At 43.3% G+C, this 16626-nt stretch overlaps 1 protein-coding gene across 5 annotated transcripts in view; it reads right to left on the minus strand.

Moving 5' to 3' along the window:
* CCDC186 (coiled-coil domain containing 186) overlaps positions 1 to 16626 on the minus strand; it is a 224493-nt gene that overhangs the window by 184811 nt on the left and 23056 nt on the right. For 4 of the 5 annotated variants that reach the window (XM_033943150.1, XM_033943154.1, XM_033943149.1 and 1 more), the window contains exon 2: positions 7073 to 7153. The exons of the other annotated variant lie outside the window; for it this stretch is intronic. The gene's annotated coding sequence lies outside the window, so the exon portion shown is untranslated. The remainder of the gene's footprint in view (positions 1 to 7072; positions 7154 to 16626) is intronic. 5 annotated transcript variants of the gene reach the window in all.

Consider the following 16626-nt stretch of genomic DNA (forward strand, 5'->3'; position numbering starts at 1 on the left):
TCTAGTGACCCACTGAAACAAAATGCTCTAGAAACAAGAAAGAAAAACTGACCTAGATTTTCTGTTCCTGCTAAAAATGCCATCTTCATCTCAGAAAGCACACTTATAGTACAGATCTAATCATATATTTTTAACACTTTTTATTATTTTATTTTAAATGTATAAACATTTACAAACAGCAGACAGCTAAAAGGCACAAATGGAAAGGAGATAAAGCCTCAAAAATCATCTGGGTTGACTGCTTATTTGTAATGCCCCCTTCTTTCAACAATAGTAGCCTCAATAATAATTATTATTGAGGCTACTATTGTTTCATATTTTGAAGTGAGTCATAAAAGTTTGGTAGATGCCTTCTTTCAACAGGCACAAAAACCTCCTTCCTCCTTTTATCAGTTCTTAAGTTTATTCACTATTTATTTATTTATTCATTCATTCATTGTTGATCTTTCTAAAAACATTTCTTCCATCCAATCTCTCTATCCAAATATCTGCTTCAAAATTTGTTTTCAATTATCTTCTTTTTTAAGAGATATTTTTAAAGGAATTACAGCTCCATAATAGCTTGATTAGCGCATGTCATAACATTTCCATTAATTGCATTCATATTCACACACACTTGTTTCTCTGTTCTTTCTCCTGAAACGGACGCCATTCAAACATCTCTGTTATTCCGGCTGAGGAGAATAACAAAACCTGGTCACATCGCTAAGTCTCTCAGGAGCAGTTCCACTTCCATGACATCGACGCAGTCTGTGAATAAGCTTAAGAACTGATACAGGGAGGAGGGAGGTTTTTGTGTCTGTGATTTAAAGAAGGGATATTCCAAATAAGCAGTTATTCCCAATAATTTCTGAGGCTTTTCCTCCTTTCTATTCCTGCCTTTAAGCTGTCAGCTGTTAGTAAATTTAAAAGAAAATAATTTTAAAAAGCTAAAAATATATGATTTGATCTGCACTGTAAGTATTTATACAGTGGGTTTTCTGAGATGAAGACAATGTTCATCATATCTCCCTCAGCCGTCTCTTTTCCAAGCTGAAGAGAACTAACCTCTTTAGTCTTTCAAGTTTATTTAAAAATTTTTATACCGCCCAATCAAGCCTTCTAGGCGGTATACAAAAATACCAAAACAATGCCCAAATAAAAGACCAGGGGAAATGACAGTTTTTAAAGACATTGACGAACAGGAACAAAAGGAAGGAAGGGTTATAACTACAATTATAGAGAGAAAGAGAACACACAAGGGAAAGATTAACAAAGGAAGGGGGAACTGAAGGTAAGACCTTTCTTGAATCCAAGTCATCCTTAAAAGGACAAAAGCATCAAGAAAGAGAAATGTCTTAAAATTGGCAAGAGGAGTTCCATCCCCTTTATAATCTTGGTCACTCTTCTTTGACCCTTTTCTAGAGCCACTATATCTTTCTTGAGATAATGAAACCAGAATTGAAAGCAATACTCCAGATGAGGTTACACCATGGAGCAATGCCATTCTTGGTTTTGTTAACCATCCCTTTTTTAATAATTCCCAGCATCCTGTTTGTTTTTTTGGCTGCTGCCACACATTGGGCAGGTTTCTTCGTATTGTCTATGACGAGACCCAAGATCCTTTTCTTGGGCACTAAATCCCAAGGTGGACCCTAGCATCTGGTAACTGTGATTTGGGTTATTCTTCCCAATGTGTTATCACTTTGCATTTGTCTACATTAAATTTCATCTGCCACTTGGACTCCTAGTCTTCCAATTTCCTAAGGTCTGCCTGCAATTTTTCACAATCCACATGCGTAGTGTAGTGGGGCTGAGAACCTGAGTTTCAATTCCCAATTCAATATCTTAACTCTGGGCAAAAAACGTAAAAAGAGTGTGAGTCACTAGGAACAGAGACAGTACCTGCACACAATAAATATAAATTACACTTCCCCCTCCCTATTCGTGGTTTTGACGTTCGCAGTTTTGATTATTCGGGATTTTTTTCCCCAGGCCCCCCCCCTCCCCGAGAATCGCTCATTGGCAGCCCGCATCGGGGAAAAAAAAAAACGGCCCCAGGACTTGGATCGGGGCGAGGAGGGAGGCGATCGGAGGCGGAGGAGGCGAGCAGCCGCCCCAGGAGCATGGACCTAGCATGGAGCAGGAGCGATATTCCTACACTCCTGCCCCGTGCAAAGCCATTCTGCGAGTTCCTGTGGTCTCACGAAACTATAATGGGAGTTCCTGTGGTCTCACGAGACTACAATGGGAGTTCCTGTTGTAGTCTCATGAGACTACGTGAACTCACAGCAGGGTTCTGCATGTGGCAGGAGTTTAGGAAGATCACTCCTGCCCCGCATCACTGCTAGACCACCAGGTAAGGTCCGGGGATGAGTCAGAACCGGCCCAAAAGTTATTCGTGAATTTTCCCTATTCGCGGGCCAGCTCTGCCCCTATCTTGAATCCCCTCCTTAAGGAGGTGCACTGCTACAACAACCATCACCTTGGTAAAGGTGCATGGTGCCATCACCAGTACAACGGAAGAGCTGAGAACTAGAAGTGACACTCCAGAAAGTGGAACCTCAGATGAAATTTAATGTGGACAAATGCAAGGTGATGCACATTGGGAAGAATAACCTGAATCACAGTTAGGGATCACCTTGGGGGTTAGCGCCCAAGAAAAGGATCTGGATATCATTGTAGACAATATGATGAAACCTTCCATCCAATGTGTGGCGGCGGCCAAAAAAAGCAAACAGGATGCTGGGAATTATTTAAAAAAGGGATGTTTAACAAGACTAAAAATGTCATAATGCCCCTGTATCGCTCCATGGTGCCACCTCATTTAGAGTATTGCGTTTAATTCTGGTCTCCTTATCGCAAGAAAGATATAGTGGTGCTAGAAAACGTTCAAAGAAGACTGACTAAGATGGTAAAGGGGATGGAATTCCTCTCATATGAAGAAAGAGTAAAACAGTTAGGGCTCTTCAGCTAGGAAAAGAGACGGATGAGGGGGAGATATGATTGAAGTCTACAAAATTTACAAAGACTAGGGGACACTCGGTGAAGTTACAGGAAAATACTCTTAAAACCAATAGGAGGAAAATTTTTTCACTCAGAAAATAGTTAATCTCTGGAATGCGTTGCCAGAGAATGTGGTTAGAGCGGATAGCATAGCTGGTTTTAAGAAAGGTTTGAACAAGTTCCTGAAGGAAAAGTCCATAGTTTGTTATTGAGACAGACATGGGGGAAGCCACTACTTGCCCTGTATTGGTAGCATGGAATAATGCTACACCTTGGGTTTTGGCCAGATACTAGTAAAATGGATTGCCCACCGTGAGAACAGACTACTAGGCTTGATGGACCATTGGTCTGATCCAGTAAGGCTATTCTTATGTTCTTATAACTTCCTGTGATCCAGGAAAATTAGGATATTCAAATGAGCCTCTACAAGTCCAGAGAGGCAAGAAATTCCCCTGACGCCATGGAAGCAATGACTGACCTTACAGTCTCCATACAGAAACGTAGTATTGAGAGACACATTGACCAGTTTCAGATCCAGGATCAGCCTCCAGTCTTCCGAGTCTCATTTGGGTATGAAAAAATATATGGAGTATCTGCCTGGGTCCGATTCTTCACTTGGGAAGGCTTTTATGGCTGCTAGATCTAGTAACCTCTTTACTGTCGCTTCTCCACTAGAGAATCCAGAAGGAGGTGTGGAAGGGGACAAAAGAACTACTTGTACCCCCTCCTGAATAATTTCCAACACCCAGCGGTCTGATATGATCTTTGCCCATGCCTCCCAGTATGCCAACAATCTCCATCCTATCCTTGGAGGTACCAAAGATCTGTCATATAATTCACCCTCTAACATAAGAAACTGGGGCCTGCGGTCCTGTGTATCCTTCAACACTGCTCCCCCTTCACTGGGGAGTGAGGTACGTTTTGTAACCTATGCCTCCACGGAATCCAACTTTGGTGGACTGAACAGCTGATGAAATTCAATGTATACTGGGTAAAGTTTTTGTCATGGTCTTAGCCACCCAAAGGGGCCTTCCGGGACCTCCCAATGATCTGTGAACATCTTAGTAATGTCTGGATGGGAGGGAAAGCATGTTGTCTGAGCCTTGTTGCTGCTCATGAGCGAGCACTGGGGAGTGTAGTAGAGGACTGTGAAGACTATCTTTAATTCTTTGAGAAACTCGGTAATAATCTCCAAAAGTACCAATGGCTTGAACAGTCTGCGAACAGTTGGGTCCTCTCTGAGATCCAGGGCTGCCACCTGGTCGGAACCTGACTCTCCTAGGCACGATGCTGAGTCTCCTAATAATACTGAGGAACCCGACTGGAACAGTAACAGCATGGATACCAAATTCACTTCATCCCAATCCTCTTCTGACTGTACCCTTGCATCTTGTGCATAGCTCTGGCTTGGGGAAAATGAATCCTTAGAAGGAATAACCCCTGGCGCTACCACCGTTGCAACCCCTGTAATTTAAGGATGTTTCATACATCGTGCTTATAAATTCTGGAGCAAACGTTGGACCGGGATGGCCAAAAGGCTCTGGCAGGTGCTCCTGCAGTCTATTCTGGGATTTCATGGAAGATGCACTGCTTCGCTGAAGATCCAATTAGGATTTCTGACCTGAAACTTGATCCAAGAGGAACTCCATACCACCAGTGGTTTTATTTGCTATATTTTAAAGATTTAATTGTACATCACTTGGACATTTTGATGAGTGGTATATCAAATTTTTAATAAACTTGGAAACTAGAGGCGGCTAAGCCAGTGGCTTTGTCTCCTCCCCCACCTCCCGGTGTCGCAGAGCACATGGAACTCGGATGATCCTCGGCCGACCATCCATCGCAAATCTGGCACAAATCCTTAGTATGCTAGTCAAAATTTTAGTCCAATTCAAGGTGTTTTGAGGCAGATAGAAGCTTTTATTTTAAAACTAGAAAATCTAAGATGGCCACTGCAGCAGCGATTTTAGCGCTAAAAACGGCTCATGGGAGCTAATAAGGGATCAAAAAATTAGAGAACAGGATTTTAGAGGTAGGGGACCCTGTCCCTAGCCCCAGAAACCTTTGAAAATGACTTTTAAAAACACACACGGACAATTTCTCTCATAGGCTGTCACAGCCTTACTCACTGTGCTATGTTGGTGCAGGGAGCTACAAAAGAATTGAAACTGCAGCCAGAGAACATCTGTCTTAGACAAGCCAGAACATCTGCATAGCTTGCTTCTTCAGACTGCCCTCAGCCCAACCAGCCAGACTGAGACCTCAAACCCCTACAGGAACTTGCATATGAAGTCATGGGGAAGAAACGCAGTCAACACCAAACCTGGTGAAAAACTGCCACAGGGTAATTCAGCCTGCGCTCAAGTTCTCTGTGGACAAAATGGGTGAACCATGCTCTGAAGAGAACAGTCCCTGAATTCCCAGACTGTTAATGCAGGCTGCCCCTTGGCTACAGACTATTGTCCTCAGAATCTGTGTTCTCTGCAGCCAGAGATATCCCTAAATTGGGAGCCTCTGTAGCAACAAGCCTCCTGACCAGTTAAAAAAACAAAACACAAACAGAACAGACAGGTTCCTACTGAGGTGTTATAATACAACCCAGAGGGATGGGAGACGGAGCAGAAAAATATAAATAAGGCTCTCTATATAGATCTCGCGAGCAGAGATACACAACCTAAGTGTTCCAAAATGATGTGCCTACAACAATAGAAACCACTATATGTAAAAAGTGTTTTTGAACTGAAGTTAACCCTTGCAATAAACATCAGCGCATAGCATATTAAAACGCATGATAAACAGCCCATTAATTACTCACAGAATTTACAGCTGTGCACCGATATCTATCACGGGGCACAATGCTAGAAACCTACATTGTAATGCAAGGTCTGAGATAACATCGAGAGTCCTTGTGGTCTGCCTGAACAATTAAGAATCACCCCCCCAAAAAAAACAACAACAAACAACCCAAACAAACAACAAGACACTTTTCCCTGGGGTCTAATGTACCCCCCTATCAAACCCCGACTGTAAAAGTAACTTTTCCCTAGTGTTTAGTGATTTCCCACCATCCTCCTTACCTTTCTCTTACGCCCCCCCAGACCCTTGTACCTTCATGAGGTAGGAGCAATGCCACTCTCTTATATCAGCACTGCCAACCTTGAAAACGGTGGTGCTTGACCTCACTTGATATATCAATGGAATGCACAGAGTGGGGTTGGTCTGCCATATAAGGGAACTTACCTCTTATTTGGTAGTTTAGGCAGAAACTATCAAATAAGGGGAAAACTCCTTTATATAGCAGATTGACCCTGCATCCCAGGATGCACCAGGTAGGGTCATGGGAATAGGGATTGCAGATATCATCCTGTGGAACCCACAAGATTCCTGCAGGGATGGAAGACATTATCAAAATCTCTGGCGACTTCAAAATATGGCTTGGAACATACAGTTAGTTGAAGTACCAGACAGAAGCTTAGAATATCCAGAAAAGCAGCTGGGAACACTCATTGGTTGAATAGTGAATACCATCCAAAAAACCATGGGAGGCAACAGAGGGTTGCAAGTAAGTAAATAACAGTGTTGACTCCTGTGGGTACAGGTGGGGATAAGTGAGGATGGGTAGGTATGGGGTTCAATTCCATTGAGGAATGGCAGGGATGGGTGAAATTTCTGTCCCTGTGCAACTCTCTACTTAGGAATTCATCTGATGACTTTTAGCAGACTAGCAGCTTTAAACATGAATACCCATCTACCGTACCTGAATGCAGTTAACCTTGAACCAAATTAATAAAATCTAGACATTTCAACAACAACAGCAGGGACAACATCTTAGCTTGATCTATGGGGCAGTCTCCACGATATTCAAAAGGGTAATTTTTGGACTGTTAAACTATCTGCAAAAAGGCAGGATCCACAGTGCATTGCCAGGAGTGTTAAATAAGATAAAAAAAGGAAAGAACTTGATGTCAAACTATTTGTGGACAAATAATCAGGATATGAGTTCAGTCAGTGTACCACAAAAGCTATGTGGAATTTAAGGAGACTCCCAGGCAGCAGTCAAAATTAGTATGTTTTCTACAGTTATTACCTGTGAAAATTATAGTGGAAAACTAGTATATGAAGAGGAACTTGGATATCTTGGGTCTTGGGGTTCCCTTTCTTCATATCGCTGTGCAGAGAGAGAGAGACAAGACATTTTATAAGCAAATGCAGAGACTCAACATTCAGCAGAGGATGGTGGCATTCAAGTTAAAAATTTGCTAAACAAACATTTGAACTTGATCTGAGGCAAATTAGAAAAAGCGCCACCATCAAACACTGCTCTGACTCAACTGGGTTTAGTCAGTCAGACCTGCGTCAAAGGAAAATGTAAACAAACAAACTATCTGTAATAAATGTTATAAAAAAGAAAATTAAGTAGTGGGGTGGACCATAAGACTGGTAAAAATTCAGCCTCATCAGAACACGTCCCCACAAGTCTTGATATGTTCTACCTCGGTGTCTCTCAAACTGTGTGCCATAAGAGATTCCAGAATTTTACTTTATTTTTAAAAATTCCCTACATGTACGCAAGAGTCTGTCAATGTTATAAGCGTCTGTGTGCGTAATAATACAACTGCCCAGACAAGCATCATTCTTTGATGCGTTTGGTCCTTGAAAACTAACGGCAAGTAATTTTAGTTTTATATTTTATGCAATAGTTATCCTAATGTGAGCAACAAAGCAATCAAGGCTTTGATACTGTTTGGATCTTCTTATCTTTGGATTTTCAGCCACAACAGAAATTAAGGGCTCCTTTTACAAAGGCACGCTAGCGGTTTTAGCGCGCGCTAAAATGCCGCAGGCACTAGCTGCTACTGCCTCCTCTTGAGCAGGCGGTAGTTTTTCAGGTAACATAGAATATGACGGCAGAAGGAAAAATTATGTGATGATGCGGTATATAAACTTAAGGTTTAGATTAGATTAGATTACCTGTTAATTTTCTTTCCCTTAGACGCAGCAGATGAATCCAGAGACCAATGGGATAGCTCACATCTACCAGCAGGCGGAGATAGAGAAACTGATTAACAGGTGGTCCTATTGGCTGGCACTCCTCCTGTATCTCCAGTATAGCTCCTTGCCCAAGCATCCGTAACCATCAATAGGCATAGCATGTAAAAAACTTCTTTCCCATAACAAATCTCAAAATGGAATAATACAGAAAACAACCGGTCATAATAACAAACCGCGCAAGTTGCAAAAGAAAAAACAGAGAGACAATATCCAGAAAGGGTGGGGCTCTGGATTCATCTGCTGCGTCTAAGGGAAAGAAAATTAACAGGTAAGAACATAATTTTTCCTTCCCTAGCAACAGCAGCAGATGAATCCAGAGACCAATGGGATGTAGCAAAGCAATCCTCAATCTGGGTGGGAAGCAAACGCCGCCTCCGCAACAACCGAAGCACAAAATGCAAAACAAATCTCCTCCAAGGAAAAACCTCTGGGCCGAGCCCAAGAAGTAGCCATCACTCCGGCAGAATGGTCACGAAGTTCCTTCGCCAACCGCTTCCCTGCCAGCAAGCAAGCATAAAGAATGTCCTCCTGGACCCATCAAGCGATGGAGGCTTCGGACGCCACCATACGTTTGAGGCTTCCCTTGAAGAATACAAAAAGGAGATATAAACAACTAAAAGTCGTTAGAAACCGAGCTCACGGAGAACGCTACGTACGTATCAAAAAATGCAGTGAATAAAAGCACTGCTCCCAATTTCTCCTCCCAGGAAGAAGGAAGGAAAAGCGAGCATGACATAAAAGAAAGGAGACACCCCCCTAGAAAGAAAGAGTGGTACCAGCCGAACTGATACCCCATATATTGGAAATCAGAAATAGGAATTCCCGTTGAACAAGGCCTGCAACATAGAAAACTGCAGAGCTGAAGCCAAGGCCACAAGAAACCCCATGTTCAACGGCACAGCCCTTTAGAGTCCCAAAAGACAAGGATGAAATGAAGCCTTCGGTAAATTGAGAAGAAGTACATGAAGATCGTACTCCAAACCGGGCTTTCCAAGAGGCGCATGAATATACCGCACTCTGTTTAGGAACTGGACTACATGAAGCTGAGAAGTAACGAAGAGCAATATACCTAGCCCTTGTAACAAGCCAAGAATGGCACTAGAAGCTGAAGGGAATTGAACGCTAAACCCTCGGCAATACACTTGTGTCAAAAAGGAACTCTGGAGTGGTTCAAACGTGAAGAAGTACCCAAGATAGGAAAAACCTCCAAAAGGAAGCAGAAGCCACAGGAAAAGACATCCGTAGCACCTGGATAAGAGAAGAAACAACCTGTTCTGCCTAACCCTTACACGTCAGCCAAGGTTATTCAAAAAACCAGGTCGTAATACTACAGTAGTACAAACATCCATGTTGATCGGACCCTAGGCGAGCAAAGCCGGAGATACCAGGAAACTTCTTAGTCCGGCTATCGAAAGACTCATCAAATCCGCACAGCAAGGATAGATGGCGCCGCCAATCCAGAGATTCTACAAATACTGTGCCTGGAAAGCGAGCTCGAGATGGCAAATCCAAGCCATCATCAGCCCGTGGAAACACCGAAAAAGAGAAGGCAGAAGCAAGAAAGGAGCCATGCAGCTACCCCCTCTAATTCCCCCTTCCTGGACCCGCCGAAGAAGCCAGGAAGCTTAGAATTGAGAGACGAGGCCATGAGGTCTAGGTCAAGGAGATCTCACGTCCATAAAAAGAGCTAGAACACCCGAGCCACAAATCTCAATATCCAGGATGCAGAAGATTCCACTATTACCAACATGCACACTTTCCAGCGCATACCCAGTGCTGTACACTGTAATATACAAGAAATGGGCCATGCTCAGATTCCGCAGAGCGAAAGTCTTCCCAAACTCTTATCCTGAGCCATAAAAGGATCTGCCACAGAAGATGAAGATGAGAGTCCATCCATTGAAGCAGAACAACTTCACCTGCCAACTGAGTATAACCCTATGGCCCAAGCTGTAGATAAAAAAACCCCATCCTAATACCGACCAAAGGGACCGTTAGCGGTATTCAGGAAGAATGATCTGGAGCTTCAGAAAGGTAGCCTGACCCTGCTCAAGAGTAGAAGAATGAACAACCACTGAGTCGCCTCTGAAACCCAGATTCCTGGAGCTGAGGATGGAAGCCACCGAGCCCCCCAACCCAGCCCGGGATGGTCGGTGGTCATGAGCAAGTCCAGCAAAGACTGAGGCAGGCCTTGAAAAGAGAAAACGCGCTGAGCCACCAAATCATACAGAGCGAAGCAGGAGGAGCATACCAAATAATTGGAGTCCTGAGATACCGGGAAATCCCAGAACCAAAGCACTACCGCAGTGTGCTCACACGAAAGCGAGCCCAAGTTACCAGTGGAGCCAGCACCCAGGAACCCAGAACCTGCACCGAACTTAAGTGCATGGTCGTGGGGCCCTAAGAAGGTGGCAAACCTGAGACAGCAACCCATCGCCCCAGGCTCCGGCAAGAAACACTACGCTCTCCCACTGAACCACCAAATCTCCCTGAAATATCAATAAGTAGGGAATGAGAAAGGAAATCATCCTTGGGAGTCCGTCAAACGGACCTGGCTGGAAGAAGTCCAACGCAAGCAGGTATCTAATAAAGGAAACCCTCCTAATCGATAACCTCCTGGAAAGCCATGGATAGGCGAAGAGCATCCATCAAAACCGATAGCGCTGCTCAAAAAGATGCAAGCGAAGCAAGAGCGGAGTCCGCGACCCTAGTGAAAAGGAAAACCTGCTCACAGTGTGTCCTCGGAAAAGACAATGCAGAGAAACTACTGCAACAGAATGAGATCCAGCCCCAGACAGATTAAATCTCCTGTCCCAGGCCCCATGATGTAAATGGAATAACTTCCTTTAGTTCTGGAAGAACCAAAAAATACATAAGGAAGCTCAAGACAAGGGACTCCAAGAAGGAAAGGGAAACCGGAGGAAAATGCAAAGCATCCGTAAAAGCCGTCAGCAGCCTGAAAAAATCGTCAAGGCCCCCGACCTGAAATCATAGAATACCCCCTCTCATGAGAAATCCTCCAGAGCAGGGAGAGGAAACCAAGACCCCTCTCAGAATGAAGAGCAGAAGGTCGGGGAATGGCTGGACTAGAACCATAAGATCTGGAAGAAGAAAGGGACCCTTCTATGAAAATTCCAGGTGCGCGATCCCCGAAGGAGTAGATCGGCACTCTGAAAAGAGTACCATATCCATGCAATAATAGCGGAAAAAAAACATACAGCCAAGTAAATGAAGATACACGAGATGTGATCAAAATACTGCAGTTACCGCTCCAGGCAGGTAAGAAACCAACCTCCAGATATCTTACGCCCCTCTCAAAAACCAACCTGCGGCAAAAAGAGAGAGACAGCATAGAGACCTGGCCCGGGAGCAAAACGGCGAAAGGGGACCCTATTCGAACCGAGCCACTAAGGAATAGTCTCAGTGAAAGAATCGACACCCCCTTGTCCACCAAATGACGGCCCCGGGCCACAAGTAGCTGCACAGCATTTGCTGGCTGCAAGGTGGGCCATCCAATATGATGAAGTAGCAGATGGCAGTCCCAGACCATATCTGAACAGAGTCCGAAACCTGGAGGATCCGCCACCCAAAAAGAAAGGTAGACAGCCCTTTCACAGGAATAGGAGAAGCGCCATCCGGCTGCAACGCAGAACATGCGAAGGAAACAACCATGAAAGATTTAGCAAAAGTGTCACCAACCACCTGCAATGACAAGCAGAGATCCAGAGAACAAAAAACCTCCCAGAAGGCAAAGCCCCGAGAGAAACAAGGAGAATCCCACACAAAGCACGGGCAAACTCCAAACCTAATGGTACTCAGCCGCGATGCGCTGTGGGCCGAACCAGAGTAAAGGGCATATAAACAAGGCAGGCAAACACTAAGAGAAAGTGGCCACACCACACTCTGCCGTATCTAACAAGCCGGGTGCCGAACACAAGCACGCACCAGAAACCCCAGGCAAAATGTACCTAAACACTCTCAAGACCAAAGGCCGCATCCATGATGCGTTATTGGTTCCCTGGTGTTATTTTTATTTTGGTATACAGACCAAAAAAGAACATCGAGCTCATCCATGTCCGACAACCCAGGCACTTCGGTCCCACCGAAAATGAACACCTTGGCAAACACTGCGGCTCAGGCGACCGTGAACGATCCCGGTCCGCCAAAAATAACTGCCACGTGCAGCGCTGTGGCACCGCCGACAGCTAAGGAGAACGGCCCACCGAAAGGAAACAGCCTTATGAAGCGCTGCGGCTCAGCCAACAGTGAAACAGCTCAGTCCTAAGGAAATGGACAACGCTGCGGCTTGCCGACAGCGTAGGAGCTAGGTCCCCAGGAAATGCACAACGCTGCGGCTTTGCCGACAGCGTAGGAGCTCGGTCCTGATGAAATGCACAGCCAGAGACCACGCTGCGGCACTGCCGACAGCACAAAGAGCTCAGTTCCGCTTAAAGTACATCCCCAGAAACCTGATTCTGCTTAAGCAGAAGAGCTGAAGTGTACCCCGCCCGCGCGCGGGAAAATGTCAGCCATGCCACGGCTTGCAAGATACAAAACCGGAGGCCTTCAAAAAACATACTTGCAAACTTGAAATACTCAATGTACATAACACCAAACTGCGCACACTTAGCACAACTGAAATTCCACATGTCAGTGCTGCCCAAACAAAACCGTAGCGGGGATAACACAAACTACAGCCGTGGTACTCACGCGACTCAGAACCCGCCTTATATGCCGGAACCCACAAGACAAGCACAAGCAGTGGGATAGTGCTGAGTGAAGCCAGTAAACGTCGGTTGTCCAAGACAAACCTGGCAGAATGCAGTATCCGGGTCTCTTTTTTTTTTTTTTTTAATAAAGGGAAAGAAGAAAAAAATGGAGATCCAGGCAGACCCTCTATCAATGGAGGGAGGGTGAGGCAGGGACAAGGGGGGGGCCTAAGTGTAACCTCTAAAGCCGGCACCGTGCAGCCAGACACCCCTGTCTCACTGAAGAGAAAATCTCAACAGGAGAAATAGCACTGCCAGCTCACTGAAGAGAAAATCTCAACAGGAGAAACAGAATGGCAGTCTCACTGAAGAGAAAACTCAACAGGAGAAAATAAAGTTCCAGCCACAGCCAGAATTCAGGAGCTAGTTGAATAGCGACCTTTTCCTGCTGGGAGATAGAGATTACTAAATCAACAGGATGAGTGCCAGCCAATAGGACCACCTGTTAATCAGTTTCTCTATCTCCGCCTGCTGGTAGATGTGAGCTATCCCATTGGTCTCTGGATTCATCTGCTGCTGTTGCTAGGGAAAAGGGCCATCAGCCCAACAAGTCTGCCCACTCTAAGAACCCTCCCCCCTAAGCACTTCCTCGAAGTGAACCCACATGCTTATCCCATTTTTTCTTAAAATCGAACACGTTGCTGGCCTCAGTTACCTGAAGTGGAAGATTATTCCAACGATCAACCACTCTTTCGGTGAAGAAATACTTCCTAGTGACACCATGAAATCTCCCACCCTTGATTTTTAATGGATGCCTTCTTGTTGCCGTAGGTCCTGTAAGGTAGTGCACACTAATCTGGTATGTGCGCTAAAAATGCTAGTGCACCTTTATAAAAGGAGACCTAAATTGAAAAAACAGAGAACTGGTCGACCGACCATCGATTCATGTTTTGAGTTAATTTACACTGAAAAACAAATACCTTCCATCGCACTGATTAGCAATTGTATTCTAGCTACTTTATAGCTTAAAACAGGGGTGTCCAACCTGGGGCCCCGTGAAGTATTTTGTGCGGCCCCAGTCGAGAACAATGCAATGTTTTCCTCTGCTGCCCCCGGGTGTTTACCGTCTTGCCAGCTCCCTCCTCTGTCTTGTTGCAGCATTTGCGTGTTTGTGCAGCCCCAGAAACATTTTTTTTGGGCAATGTGGCCCAGGGAAGCCAAAAGGTTGGACACCCCTGGCTTAAAAGAACTATAAATAAAACTCTCAAATATAAATTTTTTGTTGGTTTTGCAATTTTATAATTTCAATTATAATGTGCCATGAAAAACATTTGCTCCGTTTAGTATGCCGGAGCTAAAAAAAAGTTTGAGACACCCTGTTCTACCTCATATAGATAAGATATTGTTAAAATTTGAAGTACTTTGGGACAAATTTAGAGGTCGCTCATGGTCCGACAATATCCTCGTAATACAGCTGGCTATTCATTAACAACGTGGTTAGAAACTGTTAAGTTATTTAATATTGGCTGGATACAAATAACTGTTCTTTGAAGCTGCTGTTATTGACAACAATCCACAAGTTTGGTGAAACGTTTATAATTTGGAACAATTAACAGTGGTCACACAGAGAACACAAATAGACTTGTGGAGGTCATATCCAATGAACTTGATTTTTTGGGTCACCCTAATACGCATGTACTGTGTATTGTTTTATAAAAACAGGCACAATATATGCACCTGTGAGCCTTTCCTATCTAGGTGTTATAAAAAAACAAACCTCACCCTCTTTATAGTTTTTTACACCACAAGCTGTCTTTAATTTTGTACTATATGTGATTATGGATAAACATTGTCTGTGGGATATACCTAGGTGAAAGCCTTTGATTCATAAGTGGTTCCCCAGAAACTGATCAATCACCTTATTTATTGATTTAAAACAGATTACCCCCAAGTGTTGTGTGCCAATTTAAAAAAAACTTCGGAGTAGGTCTATCAAGAGATTGTATTTAGTTTTGGGACCCCTTCTTACATTTAAAAAGGTTTTTTGACTAATTAAACCTTTTTATACCATTTTTCTTCACCTGAAAGATGACCTTTTAGCATTAATTTTATAAAAGACTGCCTATACCAAAAGGAAAAAAAGAAATCCCAGTGCTACTACAGCAGTGTACCATGGCCATGTTCTGCTTATTAACATTTGATACATCACTTAAGAAATAAAGCAAAGTAGTTCACACATTTTCAAATCAGAGAAGCAGAAAGGAACATCAGAATGCAATAGCAAAGAACTTGAGGGTAAGGATACACTTATGAAGAGGACATACTTTAGATGTATGTAGGTACTAATTAGCAATGCTATACAATGTGCATTTGCACTTTCAAACGCAAACCTTAAGAAGTTTTTTGACAGAATTTGACAGAATTTTCTCCTTCTAGGCCACCAAACTGAATATATGGCTAGGAAAACCTATATTAGAGACCACTTCCTATTTTGATTTTAGGAAAACATTAAAGACTCTTCTTTTCAATATGTCTTTAACCTAGGGCTCTTTTTACGGACGCGCGTTAGCGGTTTAACACATGTAATAGCGCACGCTAAACTGCCCGCCGCGCTAGCCACTACCGCCTCCTCTTCAGCAGGCGGTAGTTTTTCGGCTAGCATGGGGGTTAGCGTGTGATGAAAAGTCGCTAACGCGGCTTAGTAAAAGGAGCCCCTAGTATTACAACTGTTTAACTCACTTTTGTTTCTTAACTGATGCATTTCAATTTTAATTGATTGTTTTTATTATGTCATTTCAATTTTACTGATTGTATGTATTTTATCTTGTTATGAACCGCTGTGAACCTTTTTTGGTATAGCGGTATACAAAAATAAATTATTATTATTAAACGTGGACAAAGAAGATTCAGCGGCCAAGGATAATGCAAGAGAGTTCCACTATAGTGGCTGTATTTGCATAAAACTCCAGAAATGAAGGTATGGAGAGACAGAAATCACATAATAACACCTAATCTCCTCTTCCACATACACCGACCAGGTTACCCTCTCCCTGACACCAAATCCTCAACCGACCAAAAACCGGAAAAAGATTTGATATGTAATGTAATATAACTGCTCTCATCCAATGTTACCAAGTCTATACTCATTATGTAACTATGTCTTACCCTAAATGTCATGTACCCTCCTGGAAATGTCCAGCTTCTTCTTATGTAATCCGCTTTGAACCGCAAGGTACAAGCGGAATAGAAATCACTAATGTAATGTAATGTAATGTAATAATAAGTGGCGAGTGTCTGCTGGGGAGTAGAGAGTAATTAATGAAGATAGCTCATACTGGACAATTCTCTGCAAAATAACTGGTCATCCAAATATACACAGGACATCCTTTAACCCTCACTCCCCACACCGTAACAAGGCATGGAAGAGTCTAACGAATAAAGCTTTTCAGATATTTCTGTCACTTGTAAAAGAAAACCACTGTATAAAAACCAAATCAAATCTAAATAAATCCATTTCTCTTTTTAAGGAAACATATACTATACTGTTCATCTGCTGTTAATGTCTTGTATTAATGACCCAAAAATTCAAAGCAACGCATAATGCATACAAATCAACAAAAAAATTTACTATGTGAGAAGCACATCCAAACCAAATTCAAGTGTTTAAATGGACATATGTAATGTGCATGGCAACCTACACCTGTTACATTACATTACATTACATTAGAGATTTCTATTCCTCCATTACTTTGCGGTTCAAGGCGGATTACAAAAGATTTATGGTTGGTCTGTTACAAGAAGAGATCAGTGGTCATGACTAGTGAAGGTAGAGAATAGGGCGGGTATTTTCAGAGAGTTAAGATGAAGATATCTCTAATGT

Source organism: Geotrypetes seraphini, chromosome 4 (assembly GCF_902459505.1).
Source record: "Geotrypetes seraphini chromosome 4, aGeoSer1.1, whole genome shotgun sequence".
NCBI lineage: Eukaryota > Metazoa > Chordata > Amphibia > Gymnophiona > Dermophiidae > Geotrypetes > Geotrypetes seraphini.